Raw genomic sequence first — 19382 nt, 5'->3', positions numbered from 1 at the left:
TTTATTTCTTGACACTGTCTCCCCATCACTCAATGACCTCATTCCATCTAAGTGCATGTTCTTTCCATCTGTGAAGTCTTTACCACTAAGTGATGCCAACTTTATATACAGATAGTTCAAAACGCGTTGGGTTGTCCAACAAAACGCTAGCAGAAAAAGTACAAGAGGTGGTGTTCTGCTAGAGGTTGCTTGTTCTGCTAGCAGTTGCACTAGCAAAACAAACTAGTGCAAGCAACATCTAGCATAATGAATTCATAATGAGTTGTGAAAGCACTTGTGCAATGGCTTGTGCAAGCACTTGTGCAAGTGGAATGAAAGTATTGGATTTGACACTTGCATAAGGATGAAAACAGGTGTTCTGCAAAGGTAGAAGCTTTGTGCTGACGGAATGACACCACTGGATACAGCCCTTGGGCTAGTGTCTGGAGAATAGAGTTGCCTTCAGGAATACAGAAGTCCATCGTCCCTGACATACAGCCCATTCCTATATATATTTATTCAGAAGTAAGTTCCATTGAATTCAATGAGGCTTACTCCCAAGTAAATGTGAATAATAATATTTAACACTTGTATAGCACTCTAAAATGTTAGAAGTGCTTAATATGCATTATCTAGATGTAATCTTTAAAATAACACTGCAACTTACTATTATTATTCTCCATGTTGCATAGGATTTACCTAGGGAGGTAGTGAGCTCTCCCACACTGGAGGCATTCAAGACGAAGCTGGACAGCCATCTGTCAGGGATGCTCTGACTTGGATTCCTGCATTGAGCAGAGGGTTGGACTCGATGGCCTTGTAGGCCCCCTCCAACCCTACTATTCTATGATTTTAGCCTTAATTACCAAGTATTATTCAGACTGAGAATTACAGCAACTCAATATGGGTGCTATTTTGAAGATATATTCTGAAGGTAAACATTTCAGCTGACTAATCACCATATGACAATTTATTTATTGGGAGCCAGTCATCTAAAAATGTGCCTCCCAAATTATAAAATGTACCGTTAATAGATGCACAGTTTAAACTCTATTGCTCAGATTTAGGTAACCCTGGGTACAGCATAAATGAGTACCATGAGTACTACCATGCTCATGGTTATGCAGAATACAGCTGCAGCAGAGGGATCTAAAAACATAATCCCATCACTGGATAAAGGACTCCCCTGCCCCTTCCACCTGCCCACACCTGCACAGGTACTCATGTGCTGTTTCTGTGCACAGATTGCTGTTGCTGCATCAAGGCATCTACCTTGAATCTGCTCATTAATAAATTAATCTGTTCACATATTTTGGTTATCCAAAATATGTACGTATACAAGGACACATTTACTCAACTATATCTGAGCAAAACATATAACCCATATTTATGCTCTTTGTACATTCATAAGATTAGTCTTTATTACTATTACACATCATTATTAATATAAACACACACACAAATGAACAAAGATTACATGTCTTTAGCTTAGAGGGAGGTTTTGTGCTTTAATTAATGTTTATAAAGGGTTTTGAGAATAAAAAGCTTGTGAAGCTATTCTTGTTTTTAGACATAGTTAAAGTAGTTGTAGTATTGGCATATTTCAACTGCAAAGCCCATTTCATTCAAAGGGCACAATGATTTGCCACTATTCTACTTTCATTCATTATTAATTGTTTGTTTATTTATTTACTTAATCACCACAGGCAACCTCTGAACTCTACAAAGTCTAGGCTGTTCAATCTAACAGAGCTAAAATCTAATGACGACCTCAGAGCCAGAGTGATTAGACAAAACACATCCCTGGAAAGCACACTATGGAGGATGAAACTACATGTTATGTGTGGTTCCATGTTGCATTCTTTTGAGTATTGTTTTTAATCGGGTAAAAGCAGATGGAGGTAGCTCAGTCTGGTAGGGGAGCAGGAAGGGTCCATTTCACTCTTTCATTCCCATATATTTTTCTGCTCAAAATAGATTCACAATGGAATAAAGAGATGAAGTCTCAGAATGTGCCTTCCAAATTAATTTTCCTAATAATATCAATGGAACTTGAATGTACTTAACTTTGGGTGGATTGCCTCCCAAGAGTGAACAGCTCAAATTGCTCATCCTGGAGTACGCCTGGTGAAATCAATGCAATTGCTTTGGAGAAAGTCATTTTAGGGATGCAATCCGAACCATTCAAAATCTTGAATGACATTCAGCAACATTCCAAATGTACAAGGATGTCACAACTTACAAGGCTCCAAAGGTCAACATGTCCAAGTCTCTTGAAACCTGGTTCAAATTTATTATACTTCTAACATGCCAGTTCTATAGCTTACCAGGGTTATGTTGATGGGCCTAGTTCACAATCACAAGTCTCACAGGGGCTTCAAGGGCTATGTGATCATGTTGTCCTACAACCTGGTAGGATTTATTAGTTTTACAATGTGGTTTTGTGATTTGGCTTAAGCTGCTGAAGTAGAAGCACAGGATCTGGTGGAACATAATCCAATACCTGGGAAATCATCTTCATTTTCCCCAGTAGTGTCCTATATGTTCCCTGTTAGGCTGGAGCTTTGGCCATTGGGTAGTATAGAAATGTAATCAATGAAATAATAATAAAAAATAGCTACATGCTACAGCCAATGCTCAACTGCTGCCAAAATAAGTCTTTGCATCTTGTTCTCACCGTTTGCTAATAAAAGTTTAGTAATACAAAAACATGGCATCCAAGGAGACGAACTCTCATCACATATTTTGCATTATTAAATGTTACTGGAGGAGGAGACAGGACACTGCTGGTTTTAGCATCTGCCATGCTTCAGCCATAATGTTAGTTCTGGCCTCAAGTTTTGACCAGAAAAGCTTTGTGTCAACCTCTGTGGCTTCTATAGGCAAAATGGTTAAGCCTTAATGTTGTGGCATCTGGTCCTGTTCACTGGCTCCTGAGAATGCAAATATGTTATCATTTACAGTGATGACAAGAATCTGCAATCTCACCTCAAGTTATGTACATGGATTAGATTACAAATTAGTACTTCAGATTAGTACATCAGATCACTTTCCAAATGTAAAGTCCTTGATATAATAAGTAACAATGTTTCAGTAGTCAAGGTTAATTTTAACCTGAAGTCAGTTTTCTTTTTCCCTTCTTGGAAAGAATGAAGAATTGTGTTTTTTTTAATTGCTGCACAATTATTCAGCTCTTTCTGTAGTTATATACTCTGTTTTTGTTATGCCGGTCTGTAATTTTCTTTTCAAATCATGCCCAGATCCTTTCCCAAATAAGATATTCTTAGCCTCATTTCCTATTCACTTCCATATATAACTTCTTAGTTAAAAGTGTATCAGGATTTTATATATGTACGTGATTCACTGATGATATTAATTTGAGTTCATCTTTGATAGCAACACTGTCAACATTTGTTCAATCCTATTTCTTGACAGGGAAATTTACTTGGACTTAGTGAGATTGTGATTCAGAAAACCAGCTGGCCTCCTTTTCTAATTCAGATTTGGAACCTGGGCTACTATTATCAAAAGAAGAGAAGCATGATGCTGGAATAGATGGACCTTTCGTCTGATCCAGAATGGCTCTTCTTGTGTTTTTGTTATGTTGTGTTTTTATGTTATGTTGCGTTTTTATGTTAGGGACAGAGGTGGCCCTACTAGGCCAGCCAGAGAACTTCCAAATGGATGACATTAATTAGTAGGAAGTGATGTGGTGAGGGCTACTAGTTTAGTTTAGTTTAGCCAAACTATATGTGTTGTTAATCATGTAATTTGCCCTTGAGTGCAAAATTTTTCATTCACAAATGTGAATGAAACCCAGTGCGGGGACCCAATCAGTATCAGAACCCTAGTACAGGCGACGGTGGGAGGAGTGCTTTAACCCTTGGCCATCCACAGCTGTGGTCCTGGTCTGGATCAGGGCCTTCATACTAGCAATTTCTATTGAAAAAAAGTTCTCACTGGCTCCAATGGGAACTTTTTTCTTCCAATGCAAATTGCCAGCATAGGGTCCACATAGGGATGTACAAAAGTCTTACCTGGCTCCACGCCGGGCAATGCGGTGGGGGGGAGGCACTCCGTCCTTCACCCCGGAATCCTCCCTGGCTGACTCCGCTCCACAGCAGCTCTGTGGAGCCAACAGCCAGGGCCGGCCACAACCAGAGTTCCGGCCACGGCCGCAAATGGTGGCCATTGTAGCGGCTGCCATTTGCATCCTCGCAGTCAGCCGTGATAGGCTACTTAAGTATTTACGTAGCCTATCATGGCAAAGAGCAGGGGCGCAAATGGCGTAGCAGCCGCCATATGCGTCCCTGCTCTTTGCTGTGATAGGCTGCGTAAATACTTACATAGCCTATCACGGCTGACTGCAAGGACGCAAATGGCGGCCATTACGACGGCCGCCATTTGTGGCCACAGCAGCCCGGCTGCGGCCAGCCAGGAGACCAGCCAGAGCCACCGCCACATCCGCCGCTGGAGCCGCCACTGCCAGGTAAGCTCCGTCCCGGGGGGATTCCGCGGGGTAGCGGGGGGCCCCCGTTCTGCCACGGATTCTGGGCGGAGCGGATTCTAAAGAATCCGGCCTCACTGGAGTCCGTGGCGGAATTCTCTGAGATCGCTAGGTCCACAGTCCATATTAGGCCCCTGATGAAGCCAATTTGTGAAAAGAAAAGGCTTGGTCTCAAGGACAAACTTTGTGATTGATACCTCATGTGGTTTGGCTCTCAGATAGCTCTAAAGAGATATGCCTAGCAATGATAATTAGCCATGATAGCTAAACAGAAATTTCACATACAGAGGGAGAATGCCTATGCATACTGGATGCCGTGGTGGTGGTGGTGGAATCATTGTTGTTCCCTGCTTGTGAGTGCCCAGGTGATTTTGTGTTCTTCTAAACAAAGTGCTGTCCCATCAATCACAGTTTATGTTTTTATGCAACACTACCACAAGGCATAGAGGGCTGTATATATCTGGCGCTTTAAGCTCAAAAACGATTGACAATTTCAGATATCATCGATTTTGGAGCTATCCATTTGGGCAGAACTTGCCAGTTAGAAAAGCGACTACAAAATTAATATGTAATGCATCTTATTTCTGAAGTGTTAAATCTATTCAAACAATACTTTTCTCTATTAAAGAATTATAAAATAAGGTAACAAGGATTCTTCTTATAAAGCATACTAATGATATGAGAAGATATAGTATTGCTTTGTTTTAGGACCTATTACACTGAAGAGTGACATTAGAAATTGACTAAAACAATGGGAGGAAAAGGAAGAAACCGCCTTTTAAGTTACTTTTCTGCTGCAAAGGCTTCTGAGAAGTAGTACTGGGTGTGCATAAAGTACTAGACCACATTGAAGAAATGAAACTTGGATACATAGTGAAATAAAGCAATCATATATGTTTACTTCATCACATGTCTAAAACCCAGACCCTCTACCTTCAATATCTTCAGGTTGGTGCATGACAATGGTCTGAAGACCCACACTGCAGGCCTACTACTAGAGTTAAGCGGGTTTGGCCTTCTAAGCTTCTTGGAAGTTGCTTGCGTCAGAAGAGGAGCAGGATATAAGTATAATAAAACAAACAGAATAGAAGTCCACAGAAGTTATCCTATCTTTCAGGATCATTGCTCCTTGTGGACAATAGATCAGGAGTGAAATGAAAGCACTGTAACCCAATTACTAAATTGAAGTAACTCTGAACATGAGCACTATGCAAGTGTGTGAGGGTGATATATTTTATTTATTTCCCATGAATGCATGGGAAGGATCTACCAGGCTTCTGTCTTAGAACTGTTCAGAAGGAAGTAAGTAAACACTGGAAGAGCCACAAAGAGGTCAACTTTGAGGCAGGATCCACCACATCCAAATCATGATTGGAAGGTTTGTCCATTTCTACATGTTCACACCCATATGAGCAAATTCCATCATGGAGATGCAACAAGATGCAAGATGAACCTGGCCAGATCAAGCTACATATGAAGTTTATAGGACACTGCTTAGGTACACTAACTTATTTACAGATTCATTAGATGCTTTTCTACTACAAAGTAGTTAAAGTGACTTACAGTTAAAAACAAAACAACAAACAGTATATTAAGAATCAAAGCTGCATAAATAATAAAAATAGTAACATCTCAAAAACACAGCACCATCAATAGTATAATTTCCTTATTTTTATACACTTGTTACTTACTTTTCTTCTTGATAAACTATATAACATACTGCTACTATATGAATTAGAAGTGATAAGGTGAGTGGTTGTGAGCATATTCAGAGTGTCATGGTTTTACTACTGAGGGTCAAACTACACATCATAGTCAGTTGTGCGTAGCATGCACATTACTCTTGTCTTTAATCCTAAAAACAGCAGTAGAAATGGAAAACTCTCCCACCCAGCCCCACACTGCTTTTTGCCCACTAAGGAAAGGATATAGGGACACAGATCTTTTTTCCTTACAGGAGAAAAAAACAGATGTGGTTATTCTTTTTAGCAAAAAAAAAAAAAAAAATACTATGAGGGGATAGGGTTAAGAATCCCCTTGCAACTGCACTGATTTTCAGCTTTAGTTTGTAGCAACTGCAGTTGTATCTTGTTTTGTTTTTTAAAGGTTAGGAAGAAATTACACATAACTGAGTGCTGTGTGTATTATGAGCCCAAGTAATTACAACCCAGCAAGAAGGAAATGCCTGGAGGAATGGTTCCCAAGTTAGAGGCTATGACTTTCAGGTAAGATTGATCCTAGGCACCTCTCAATTAAGCACGGGAGGTGGGGAATGGAGAGAAAGATCAATATCAGAATTAAAAAAAACACCACTGAGCACAGGATCCTTCCTTTCACTAGTGTATTTATATCTCCATCCATTTCTCCCTCCACACAGGCTGCTAGAACGGCTGGCACCTAAGTGTTGCAAAAAACCCCGTTGAATTCTACCCATCTCAAGGTAATTACAGCAAACACTATTATTATTAATTTATACCCCACCTTTCTTCAATCATGGAACTCAAGGTGGCTACATGTGGTTCCCAGGTGGTCTCCCCTCCAAGCACTGACCAGACCCAAACCTGCTTAGCTTCAGCAAGGTGGCTATCTCAAGTGCCTTCAGATTATACTCTGGGACCAAACACTACGTTGGTACAGCACTTTAAAATGTTCAAAAGGCTTCACATCCATTGCCTCAGTTATCTTTACAACCATCCTGGAAGGTAGATCAGTATTACTATGCACATATTACAGATGTTATGGGAGGGAGCAGAAACCAAGGGACAGTGGCTTGCCAAAACCATCCTTGTGAATTCATAGGTAAGGTGACAGTTAATGTGAGGATCTCCTGGTTCAACTCATATCTCCCCCTCTTAGCCACTACACTACAAGCTCACTACATTAGAACTGCGTGTCTTCTGCCCCCATGCTATGTACTAGGGATGTCAGAGAATTCCACATGAATTTTAAATGGGATTGAATTCTGACAAATCTGGTCCGTGGAATCCTCCTTGGAATGGGGCGGCCTGGTCGACCTGGACCGGAGCTCATGCGGATGCTTTTTTTTTTGACCACCAAACGGCGGATTCTATGAAAATAATCACAAAAAGAAATCCGTAAATCGGAAATGGAAGAAGAACGTGAATGACTTTACCCTTTATACGATAATAAATAGGCATTTTCCCTGTGACCCGAGGCTTTCTTTCGCTGGGGCTGAGTCGCAAAGTCCACGGAAATCCTCCATCTTTTCTGTTTATTGTCTGTGGACGTGAGGTCAGGTGAGGTGAGGTCAGGACAGGTCCGGTGAGGTCAGGTGAGGTGAGGTCAGGTCCGGTGAGGTCAAGTGACCGGAAGTTACGTGGGGAATCCCCGCAAGGGGCTTTGCCCTTTTAACGAAAATAAATAGGCATTTTCCCTGTGACCTGAGGCTGATGGAGACCGACGGTGGGCGCGCAAAAAGGATTTTTTGGCAGTACTTATGGAATTATTTACCTAAGTTCGGGGAGCCAAAAAAAACCCAGAGGAATCTGGGGCATGTGGACGGCGGAACGGGGCAGCCCTCAGCTCTGCGGAATCCTCAAGGAGCAGAGCCGCTCCATGAGGATTCTGGGGGAAGAACAGATCACCTCCCCTCCCTGTGGATTCCCCACCGGAACGGACAGTGGGGAATCTGTACATCCCTACTATGCACAGTCTTCCGCAATTTGGTCCCCTCCAGAAGTTTTAGATGATGACTCCTGTTATCGCTGACCACTGGCCATGCTGGCTGGAGCTAATGGGATCTGTAATCCAAAACATCTGGAAGGTGCCAAGTTGTGGAAGGCTTGGCCTTAGAGCATGCATTTATGTTTCATGCAATAAAACAATCTTTGTAGAAGTATCTGATGAATTCATTAAACCCCCCCCCTAACTTTACTGAATTATTTATTCCAGTTACACTGTGCAATAACGTTGAACATCTAACTGGAAAAGATGTTTCCTGCCTAAGACAATGATATCATTCTTACAGACTATATAATGTTGGCAAACTTCTTCAAAAAATTCCAGCAATCAATTTCCTATGTTATAATTAGACTTCCAATAACTCTCAGCACAAGCATTTATTCTCATAGCACCCCCCCTACCATATGGGTATTTGTCTTTTTCTGGTTTCAGTATTTTTTTTTTAAAGATGCTGCATCAGGACTTGGTTATAAAGTGCCAGAAATGACACAGCCTAATTGTGCAGGAAATAGCCTACTATGTTTTGGCTCTATATAATCTACATGGTCATTATGGACAGCTTATTATACAAGTAATCATTTGAATACCTCCTATACCTATTTAAGGTAGTAGCCATACACTCTGTCCACTTAGAAAATTGGACAGTGGACTGTACTAGTGTCTGTACTGCACTTCAAATTCTGAATATGATTGTTTTTACGAGATGTATGTCAACAAAAATAAGCAAATGATTACCATATAAATAAATAGCAAGTATTGTCTGCAAACTTGCTTGATCTTTAAATTATGAGTCAGCAAGCCTACTCCACGTGCTGCTACCTTCAGAGGTGAGACAGGTAGTGAATGAAGTTCACCATGAGGGGGAGTATGCCATTAAAAAAAATCTCCCATGGATGGAACTAGGAATGGCGGAGAATTCCACCATGGATTTCAGTGAGGCTGAATGTACTGGCATTCGCGCCCCCGAAATCCGTGGCGAAATGGCCTGCCAGCCCCCGCCCCCCCCGTGGATCCCCCCCGGGACGAGACTTACCTGGGGCGGATGTTCCGGACGGCTGTGGCTCCAGCGGCGGCGGCTGGTCTTCTGACTGGCTGCCGCCATTTGCAGTCTGGTCTTTTTTTTTTTTTTTTTACATAGACGTGATAGGCTACGTAAAGACTTATGTAGCCTATCACGTCTGGGTTAAAAAACAACAACACGCATACGCAAATGGCGGCGGCTATGGCGGCCGCCATTTGCGTTCCTTATTTTTCGCCGTCTTAGTCTACGTAAATATTTACGTAGACTATTATGGCGAAAATAAAGGGGAACGCAAATAGCGTAGTGGGCGCTATTTGTGTTCCTTTTTGATTTGCTGTTTTAGCCTATGTAAATGTTTACGTAGGCTAAAACGGCCAATCAAAAAGGAACGCAAATAGTGCCCACTGCGCTATTTGTGTTCCCCTTTATTTTCGCCATAATAGTCCACGTAAATATTTACGTAGACTAAGATGGCGAAAAATAAGGAACGCAAATGGTGGCCGCCGTAGCCGCCACCATTTGCGTACGCATTTTTTTAAAAAAACCCAGACGTGAATATTTACGTAGCCTATCACAGTTGAATATAGGAACGGAAACAGAGGCAGCTATGGCAGCCGCCATTTGCATCCCTGCTACCCAGAGGTTGGATGTCTGGCTGCTGGCGGAGCTGGCCGGCGGCTCCACGGAATCCCCGCAGAGTGGTGCCAGCCGGGCAGGACTCCGGGGGTAGGGATGGAGCGCCTCCCTCCCCCGTCGAGGATTCTGGGGGGAGGGACAGAGTGCCTCTCCCCCCCACCGCGAAGCAGATCCACGAAACGGTAAGTGACTTTCGTACATCCCTACATGGAACCCACCCAGCAGGATCCTCAATTCTGCTGAAATCTGGTTTATCCCAGAACTTGGCCACAATCAATAAATGATTTTCAGGACTCTCTGAAAATCAGGGATGCTGAGAACCCTAAAGCCATAGAAGTACTGTACAGCTTTGCTACAGCAATTTAACAGTCTGAGGGATTTGACATTAAATAATTCCCTTTTCCTTTCCTTTTCCTTCCACAGTTTTCTGAAATAAGAACATAAGATCACATACTTTTGGAAGTCTTTTTTATTTTTGTGATTTTTATTTAAAGCTGTGGTGAGGGCTCTCTGCTGCTGGAATCATGATTAAAGCTCCCAACAACGTCAGTTTCTGTTTGCACTGCAGATGTGCTGCAGCATGACCATGCCCTTCTCTCTCTTTACATTTCAGAGGCTTTTGACAGTCATGGGAATCACACTGTGAAGGTGAGCCATCAGACTAGAGTGACAACGCTTGGTAGACATCTGAGAAGACCCCAAGAACAGTGGCATGATGGCAAAGATATTCACTCTCACTGTTTCCCATATTCTCTGTTATTTATTCTCCTCAGTCTGAATTATCCTTTCTACTTCATTATGTTTGGATTTTCATCTGAAACTACTGGATCAAAGCACTTTACTTTGTACGGCAAAAAGAATAAGAAAAAAAAAGTTTAGGATGAATGAACTGCCTGCTTCTGAGGACAAGCAGTGAAAGAACATATATCTTTCAGTATGTGGTATTGAATTTGCTTCACATTGCATTGCTTAGGCTTTGGGAAGCACTATAGCTCAGGGGTAGAGCACATGCTTTGCATGCAAAAGGTTCAGGCTCCATTATTATTATTGTTATTGTTATTATTATAAGTGGTGTAGTGGTGGCCAGCCCCCTGCTGGGTCACAGTCTGCTAGGGAGGGAGGAGGGAGCAGAGGGATTGTGGGAGGCTGCCTCTTGGCTGCTGGCCAGACAAAGTGAGCTAGCGAGGGAGAGAGGGAGCCTGAGGGAGCTCTGTAGCCTCCTCTTGCCCCCCCCTCAGCTCTTGGCTTCTCTGCCTGTCCCTGCTCCGTGCCTGCACCCCCAGCGCTGCCCTCGTCTCCTGCACCACTGGCCACCCATTCAGGGCTGCTGCTGCTGGCCACGGCAGCAGCGGGGGGGGGGGGGGGGGCTGCCAATTGGGCTGCCAAACACAATCCTATGCATGTTTACTCAGAAGTCAGTCCCACTATGTTCAGTTGCCAATTGGGCTTTCTCCCAGGTAAGTTTGTGCAGGACTGCAGCCTTAGCTGCCTTCCCAAGATCTCTGTAAATTTAATTCAAAATAAAGACCCATTGGATTGCACGGTTAATTCTTGAACATTAATTTCTACAGTAAGCAGAATAGCCAAATGCAACCTGCTCTGTCAGCTACACTTTTTGGTACAAGGTTGGCATGTATCTGGGCAGACAAACCCTGGTGGAGGGGAGAGAAACAGAAAAAAATCAGTTGTGGGGAGAGGAGAGTGAAGGTGTGTGTGTGTTTCAATCCATCTGGGTATGTGGATGCTTCTGTTGCTGGACGGGAGAGATATAGTGAAGGAGCTTAGGAAAGGCTACTGGGTAATGTTGGGGCACTAAGGGAGTGTGCAAGGGGGCTGTTTAAAAGAGAAGAGATCTGTCCATGAGGGCTGAGCAGAGGGTGAAGCTTCCATAGAGTATCATATTTTGAAAACCTAAAATGTTTGTGAGTGAGTAAGTGGGTGAGTGAGTGAGTGAAAATGATTAACTGCATTTTTTCTCAGACATCCAATTGAAATACCACTGCCTTACTCTCAGCTGCACTGTTTTTGGATCCCAGTTGAAGGCTGTATATCTTACAAGGTTGTACAATCTTAGAAGGGGTGTGGCTGTGAGGGGGCTGTGACTGTCACAAAGGGACCCTGCACTTCTGAATTTGCCTCTACACTACTGCTTATGATTATGATTATTACTGAGATGTTTAGCACACTTTTCAGGGCACACTGCCCTCACAAGGCAGCTTACAATACTATAGAAACATGAACTTACAATTAGAATTAAAAACACATACACACATGTGCATACATTTTCATTAACAGCAGCTACTGATTTTTACCCCTTCATGGATCACTGCCCCCTTCATGGATCACTGCCTTGTTGTGGCGAAGGGGCTTGCGTAACTCAGTGAAGCCATAAGCTATGCCATGCAGGGCGGATAGGTCATGGCGGAGAGTTCTGACAAAATGTGGTCCACTGGAGATGGAAATGGCGACCCACTCCAGTATTCTTGCCAAGAAAACCCCATGGAATGTATCACAAGGCTAAAAGATATGACACTGGAAGATGAGCCCCTCAGGTCGGAAGGTGTCCAATATGCTACTGGGGAAGAGCAGAGGGAATTTCCAAGTAGCGCCAGAAAGAGTAAAGCAGCTGGGCCAAAGCCGAAAGGACACTCAGCTGTGGATGTGTCTGGTGGTGAAAAGAAAATCCGATGCTGTAAAGAACAATATTGTTTAGGAACCTGGAATGTCAGATCAATGAATCAAGGTAAGCTGGAGGTGGTCAAACATGAGATGGCAAGCTTGAACATCAACATCTTGGGAATCAGCAAATTAAAATGGACAAGCATGGGCGAATTTAATTCAGGTGACCATCATATCTACTACTGTGGGCAAGAATCCCTTAGAAGAAATGGAGTAGCACTCATAGTCAATAAAAGGGTGGGAAAAGCAGTACTGGGGCACAATCTCAAAAACGACAGAATGATCTCAGTATGAATCCAAGGCAAACCATTCAATATCACAGTGATTCAAGTCTATGCCCCAACCACTGAGATCGAAGAAGCTGAGGTTGATCAGTTCTATGAAGACCTACAACATCTTCTAGAACTAACACCAAAAAAAGATGTCCTCTTTATCAGAGGGGATTGGAATGCTAAAGGAGGAAGTCAAGAAATCACCAGGATAACAGGCAGGCATCGCCTTGGTGTACAAAATGAAGCAGGACAAAGGCTAATCGAGTTTTGTCAAGAGAACACGCTGATAAAAGCAAACACTCTTTTCCAACAGCACAAGAGGCGACTCTACACATGGACATCACCAGATGGTCAATATAGAAATCAGATTGATTATGTCCTTTGCAGCCAAAGATGGAGAAGCTCAATACAGTCATGGCTCAGATCATGAGCTGCTTCTTGCAAAATTTCGGCTTAAATTGAAGAACGTAGGGAAAACCACTAAACCATTCAGGTATGACCTAAATCATATCCCTTATGAATATACAGTGGAGGTGACAAATAGTTTTAAGGGATTAGACCTGATAGACAGAGTGCCTGAGGAACTATGGACAGAGGTCCGTAACATTGTTCAGGAGGCAGCAACTCAATCCATCCCAAAGAAAAAGAAATGCAAGAAAGCAAAGTGGCTGTCTGAGGAGGCTTTACAAGTAGCTGAGGAAAGAAGGGAAGCGAAAAGCAAGGGAGAAAGGGCAAGATATATCCAACTGAATGCAGAGTTCCAGAGAATAGCAAGGTGAGACAAGAAGGCCTTCTTAAATGAACAATGCAAAGAAATTGATGAAAACAATAGAATGGGAAAGACTAAAGATCTCTTCAAGAAAATTGGAGATCTCAAGGGAACATTTTGTGCAAAGACGGGCATGATAAAGGACAAAGAAGGCAGGGACCTAACAGAAGCAGATGAGATTAAGAAAAGGTGGAAAGAATACACAGAAGAACTATACAGGAAAGATCTGAATGTCCCTGATAGCCATGATAGTGCGGTCACTGAACTTGAGCTGGACATCCTTGAGAGTGAAGTCAAGTGGGCCTTAGGAAGCATTAGTAACAACAAAGCTAGCGGAGATGACAGTCTTCCAGCTGAGCTATTTAAGATCCTAAAAGATGATGCTGTTAAAGTGCTGCACTCAATATGCCAACAAATTTGGAATACTCAACAATGGCCGCAAGACTGGAAAAGGTCAATTTACATTCCAATTCCAAAGAAGGGCAATGCCAAAGAGTGTTCAAACTACCGTACAATTGCGCTCATTTCACATTCCAGCAAGGCTATGCTCCAAATCCTACAAGCTAGGCTTCAGCAGCATGTGAACCGAGAACTACCGGAAGTACAAGCTGGGTTTCGAAGAGGCAGAGGAACTAGAGATCAAATCGCCAACATTCGCTGGATCATGGAGAAAGCAAGAGAATTCCAGAAAAATGTCTATTTCTGCTTCATTGACTATGCTAAAGCCTTTGATTGTGTGGATCACAACAAACTGTGGCAAATTCCTAAAGAGATGAAAGTACCAGACCACCTTACCTGTCTCCTGAGAAACCTGTATGAGGGACAGGAAGCAACAGTAAGAACCAGACATGGAACAACCGATTGGTTCAAAATTGGGAAAGGAGTACAACAAGGCTGTATATTGTCGCCCTGCTTATTTCACTTATATGCAGAGTACATCATGAGAAACGCCGGGTTGGATGAATCACAGGTCGGAATTAAGATTGCCGGGAGAATTATCAACAAGCTCAGATACGCAGATGATACCACCCTAATGGCAGAAAGCGAAGAGGAGCTAAAGAGCCTCTTGTTGAGGGTGAAAGTGGAGAGTGCAAAAGCTGGTTTGAAACTCAACATTAAAAAAACTAAGATCATGGCATCTGGCCCCATCACTTCCTGGCATATAGAAGGGGAAGAAATGGAAGCAGTGACAGATTTTATTTTCTTGGGCTCCAAGATCACCGCAGACGGTGACTGTAGCCATGAAATTAAAAGACACTTGCTCCTTGGGAGGAAAGCTATAGCACACCTAGACAACATAGTAAGAAGCAGAGACATCACCTTGCCAACAAAGATTCGTATAATCAAAACTATGGTTTTCCCAGTAGCAACATAGGGCGGTGAGACCTGGACTATAAGGAAGGCTGAGCGCCGAAGAATTGATGCCTTTGAACTGTGGTGCTGGTGAAGACTCTTATGAGTCCCCTGGACTGCAAGGAGGTCAAATCAGTCCATCCTAAAGGAAATCAACCCTGACTGCTCATTGGAAGGCCAGATACTGAAGGTGAAGCTCAAATATTTTGGCCACCTAATGCGAAGAGAAAACTCCCTGGAAAAGACCCTGATGCTGGGAAAGATTGAAGGCAAAAGGAGAAGGGGACAGCAAAGGATGAGATGGCTAGATAGCATCACTGATGCAATGAATATAGACTTGAGCACACTCCGGGAGAGAGCAGAGGACAGGAAGGCCTGGCGTGCTATGGTCCATGGGGTCACAAAGAGTCGGACACGACTTAATAACAACAATGATTTTTAAGCACCAAATGCAGACTGGAACAAATTCATCTTCAGTTGTTGTTTTTGAAGCCATACGTATCTCCCTGGGGAGGGAATTCCAAAGGTGAGGGCCACCACTGAGAAAGCCCTGCCCCTAGCACCCACCAGTCTAATGACACTTGCTGGCGGGCCACAGAGTAGTGCCTCGGACACTACCTTAATGCTCAGGCAGCCTTCATACAGGTATAACTCCTACAGAGTAGATGGATTAGTTCCCTGGGCGGAGTCCTCACTAGGAGGGAGGGATAAGAGAAGAAACAACAGCAAAAAATGAGTCAGTTTGTTCTGATGGGAAGATGAATGCTGGGGATTATGATTATGGGCTCTTATCAACTTGTATATGGTAGAATGAGCTGATACTGGTGTACAGCAGAATTGCAAGGGGCTGGGGAATCATTTTTGTATCTTTGATATTTGTTATAATTATATTATTGCAGGGCTGATACCTTGAATGTTTGAGTTGCAAATTGTGGATTGTCCTGTGGACTGAATTTAGGAAATGTTCAAAAGGGACTACTGAAATATTCAGCATCTGAAGAAACCTAAGACACTATGGACTGGCCTGCTGCAAGGTTGCAAAAAAGAAATCCATATTTTTGTTTGAACTCAGAGGGGCTGCATTTATTTGTATTGGAAAATTGTTGCATGTTTTTGTGTAATTTAATTCTTACTAAAGACATATTTGTTTCAGTTATATCTTTGCAAGTTTTACTCTGATTAAGCCCCATAGGACCCACAGAAGCAGAGGTTATACAAGCATAGGCGATCCTTCAGATAACAGGGTCCCAAACCATTTAAGGCTTTAAAGACCAAAACCAGCACCTTGAATTTGGCCTGGAAACTAAAAGGCAGCCAATACATTCTAGCTGCTGCATTCTATACCAGTTTCAGTTTCCAAATCATCTTCAAGGGCAGTCCCATGTGTCACTGTGGCTAGATCAGCTTTCTCTAGATAGGGCCGAAGATGCTGAACCTATCTAAGCTGGTCAAAAAGCACTCCTAGCAGCTGATGCCACCTGTGTCTACACAGAAAGCACTGAGTCTAGGAGCATGCCCAGGCTGCGTGCCTGGCCCTTCAGGGAGAGAGTACCCCCATCCAGAGTCAGATCTAAATCTCCATCCAGAGTAGCAGATTTTGCAACCCACAGTACCACCATCTTATTCGGATTAAGTTTCAGCTTGTTAGCTCTCATTCATTCCAGTACTGTCCCCAGACACCTGTCCAGGGTTTCAGCTGTCTCCCTGTGGTGGAAGAGAGGTAGAGCTGCATGTCATTTGCATATTGATGACACCTCAGCCCAAATCTCCAGATGGCTTATCCCAGCACTTTCATGAAGATTTTGACAAGGTGGAACCCTGAGAAATCCCAAATGTCAATGGTCAAAGGATAGAATTAAAGTCCCCTAGCACCACCTTCTGGGTTCATCCTTCCAGGAAGTACTGGAGCCATGGCAACACCATGCTCCCAAGTACCATCCCAGAGAGACAGTCCAGAAGGATACCAAGGTCAATGGAATCAAAAGCTGCTGAGAGGTCCAGGAGAATCAATAGGGTCACCTCTCATCCATTCTCCAGCATATGTCATACACCAGGGCAACTAAGGCAGTTTCTGTCCTGAAACCAGTCTGGAATGGATCTAAACAATCAGTGTCATCCAAAACTGCCTAGAGCTGACATGACATGACCTACTTCAAGACTTTGCTCAGAAATTGTAGATTTGAAACTGGTTTTACTACTGCCTCCTTCAGGACCACTGTAATTACCCCATCCCTTAATGAGACATTGAACACTTCTGATATCCATATTGTAAGACCAGCCCTGGCAGACTTCTCTAGGCAGGAGGGGCAAGAAGAACAAGTAGGTAGGCCTATGTCCTCCAAGCAGCTTGTCAACATCCTCAGGTTGCACAAGCTGAAAAGTATCCATAACAGCAGGACCAGATGGTGCCATGGCTACATCCATCTCTGATTCTGTCAAAACTGTGGCATCCAAGTCAGAGTGAATTTTAACATTTTTATCTGCAAAATGTAATACAAACTGATCATAATAGGCCTTCAAAGGTTCTAGCTGTTGACCCATTGGGTCTGTACCCAGCATGCTCCTGTTCACCCAAAACAGTTCTGTTGGCCAACATTGTGCAGATTCAATGGCAGCAGAGAAGTAAGCTTTTATCATCATTATCACAGCCACAGAGTATCACCACTATTACGGCCACAAATGGACTGTAATCTGTGTTTGTTCATATTCATTTTGAGTCTTCTACCATCTACCATTCTCATCATTGACTTTAGTATTTCATCACTCTTAGCTCCTCAGAATACTAAGGAGCCAATATGACTCTACAGTTTGGCTAAGGGCATTTAGAAGCAATCGCATCAATAGCCCTAGTCATCTTCTAATTCCTGAAGTTAACCAGGACCTGGGCAGGACTACTGGCCATTTCTGCAGGAAGCTGCAGTGACATCAGCAAGCTTTGTCAGCATCTATAATCTCTACAACATGCAAAAGGAAGAGCTTGTACATTGCAAGAACATCTGTGGTTTTCAATCTGCTGTGGTTTTCCTGTCAGTGAGAGTCATGCCACCCCATATCAGAGGAGGAAGGCAGGTTTTGCTCTCTTCATAATATTGTTTCCAAATGAATGGCAGCCTTTTATTTTATTTATTTAAAATATTTCTAAGCCGCCTTTCAGGGCAGAAGCCCTCCCACTTGTATGCAAGAAAGTAAAGAGGTACATTCAGACATACTGCCTCCAGTGACTTCAACCACAGAAAATCAAGCATTTTCCTACATACATAATGCCACAATGGGTTCTATTTCTTGGCCATGCTAGAATGAGAGTAGGATGATGGAATGCTGAAAAATGGCTTTCAAATCCACACACACACGTATGCTATCACCCCACTATCTCACAACTGGGGTTAGATTTTTGAAACTATAAGCCCTTATTTGTTTCTTGGATAAATCCCACTGTTTTTCCTGTTATAGGTGTACCATTAATATAGATGTACATTTGAATGTATACAAAAGCTATGAAAAAGAGCAATACTCAAGGCATAATACATTTGTATCTCTAAAAAAAGAGTAATTAAATGTTGTATTCTCTTGTTCATCCTTAATTTTATTAAAGGAAAATGTGGAGACAAAAGAAATAATAAGTTTTCCAGTGATAAGTAACAGGAATGCAAGAGCATAAAACAAACATTTAAAGCACCATATTTCTTCCTTTACAAGCCAGAACATCCCCCTGCCCCATTAAAATGGAAAATATTCAGGTAAAGTTCTTCACACAGAGGCTTAAAAAAATAAAAAAATGCATTTTTAAAAAAATATTCAATTGTGAATCATAACACTAGCTATCAAAATATAAAAATTTAAATGTTCTTACTTTATAAACACAAAAGAGGAAAAAAAGACAGAGAAAAGCAGGCTGAATCTCACAATAGTGTGTATAGAAGCTGAATTATTCAAGCAATATTTCTCTTCCTCATCCATCGAACTATACACTGAGCGATTTGGTTTTTTTTGCACTCCTGGACTCCCCCGCCATTTAGATTATAAACACCATCACACAGTGAAGAAAAGCAATTGCATTTTTTCTGTTATTCCCCAATTAAGCACTAAAATAAAACACTTATTGATTTTGTTTCAGTTCTGTCTACCTGGTTGTTGACAAGAGCAACATTCTGCATCTCCTTACTTCATATTAACCAGAGAACCAAAGAGTAGGAAATGATTTCCTTCCATTTTGGTAGAAAAATAATTTTGTCACATTTTTATGGAACACAAATGAAATACATTTGAATGCTTATTAAAATACACATCTCTTCATTATGTATTTTAGTCCTTTAAAAAATGTCATCAAATTTAAGTCTTATGCCTATGGCATCTTCTAGCATCCTGATAACACATGCCACCTACCTTTATATGATGAACTGGGAAGGGGAGTGGTGGAGCCATTTATTACTGGAAAACCAGGGTGGGGGAAAGAAATAACAATAC

General features: G+C 42.4%; 1 protein-coding gene across 1 annotated transcript in view; it reads right to left on the bottom strand.

Moving 5' to 3' along the window:
• The window catches only part of GRIA4 (glutamate ionotropic receptor AMPA type subunit 4), a 197291-nt gene that overhangs the window by 81860 nt on the left and 96049 nt on the right, over positions 1-19382 (bottom strand). The window lies entirely within an intron of this gene.

The sequence above is a fragment of the Heloderma suspectum genome, chromosome 3 (genome assembly GCF_057233095.1).
Source record: "Heloderma suspectum isolate Gila_16-S chromosome 3, 16-S_ref, whole genome shotgun sequence".
Lineage (NCBI taxonomy): Eukaryota > Metazoa > Chordata > Lepidosauria > Squamata > Helodermatidae > Heloderma > Heloderma suspectum.
This window is presented reverse-complemented; position numbering and strand designations above follow the sequence as displayed.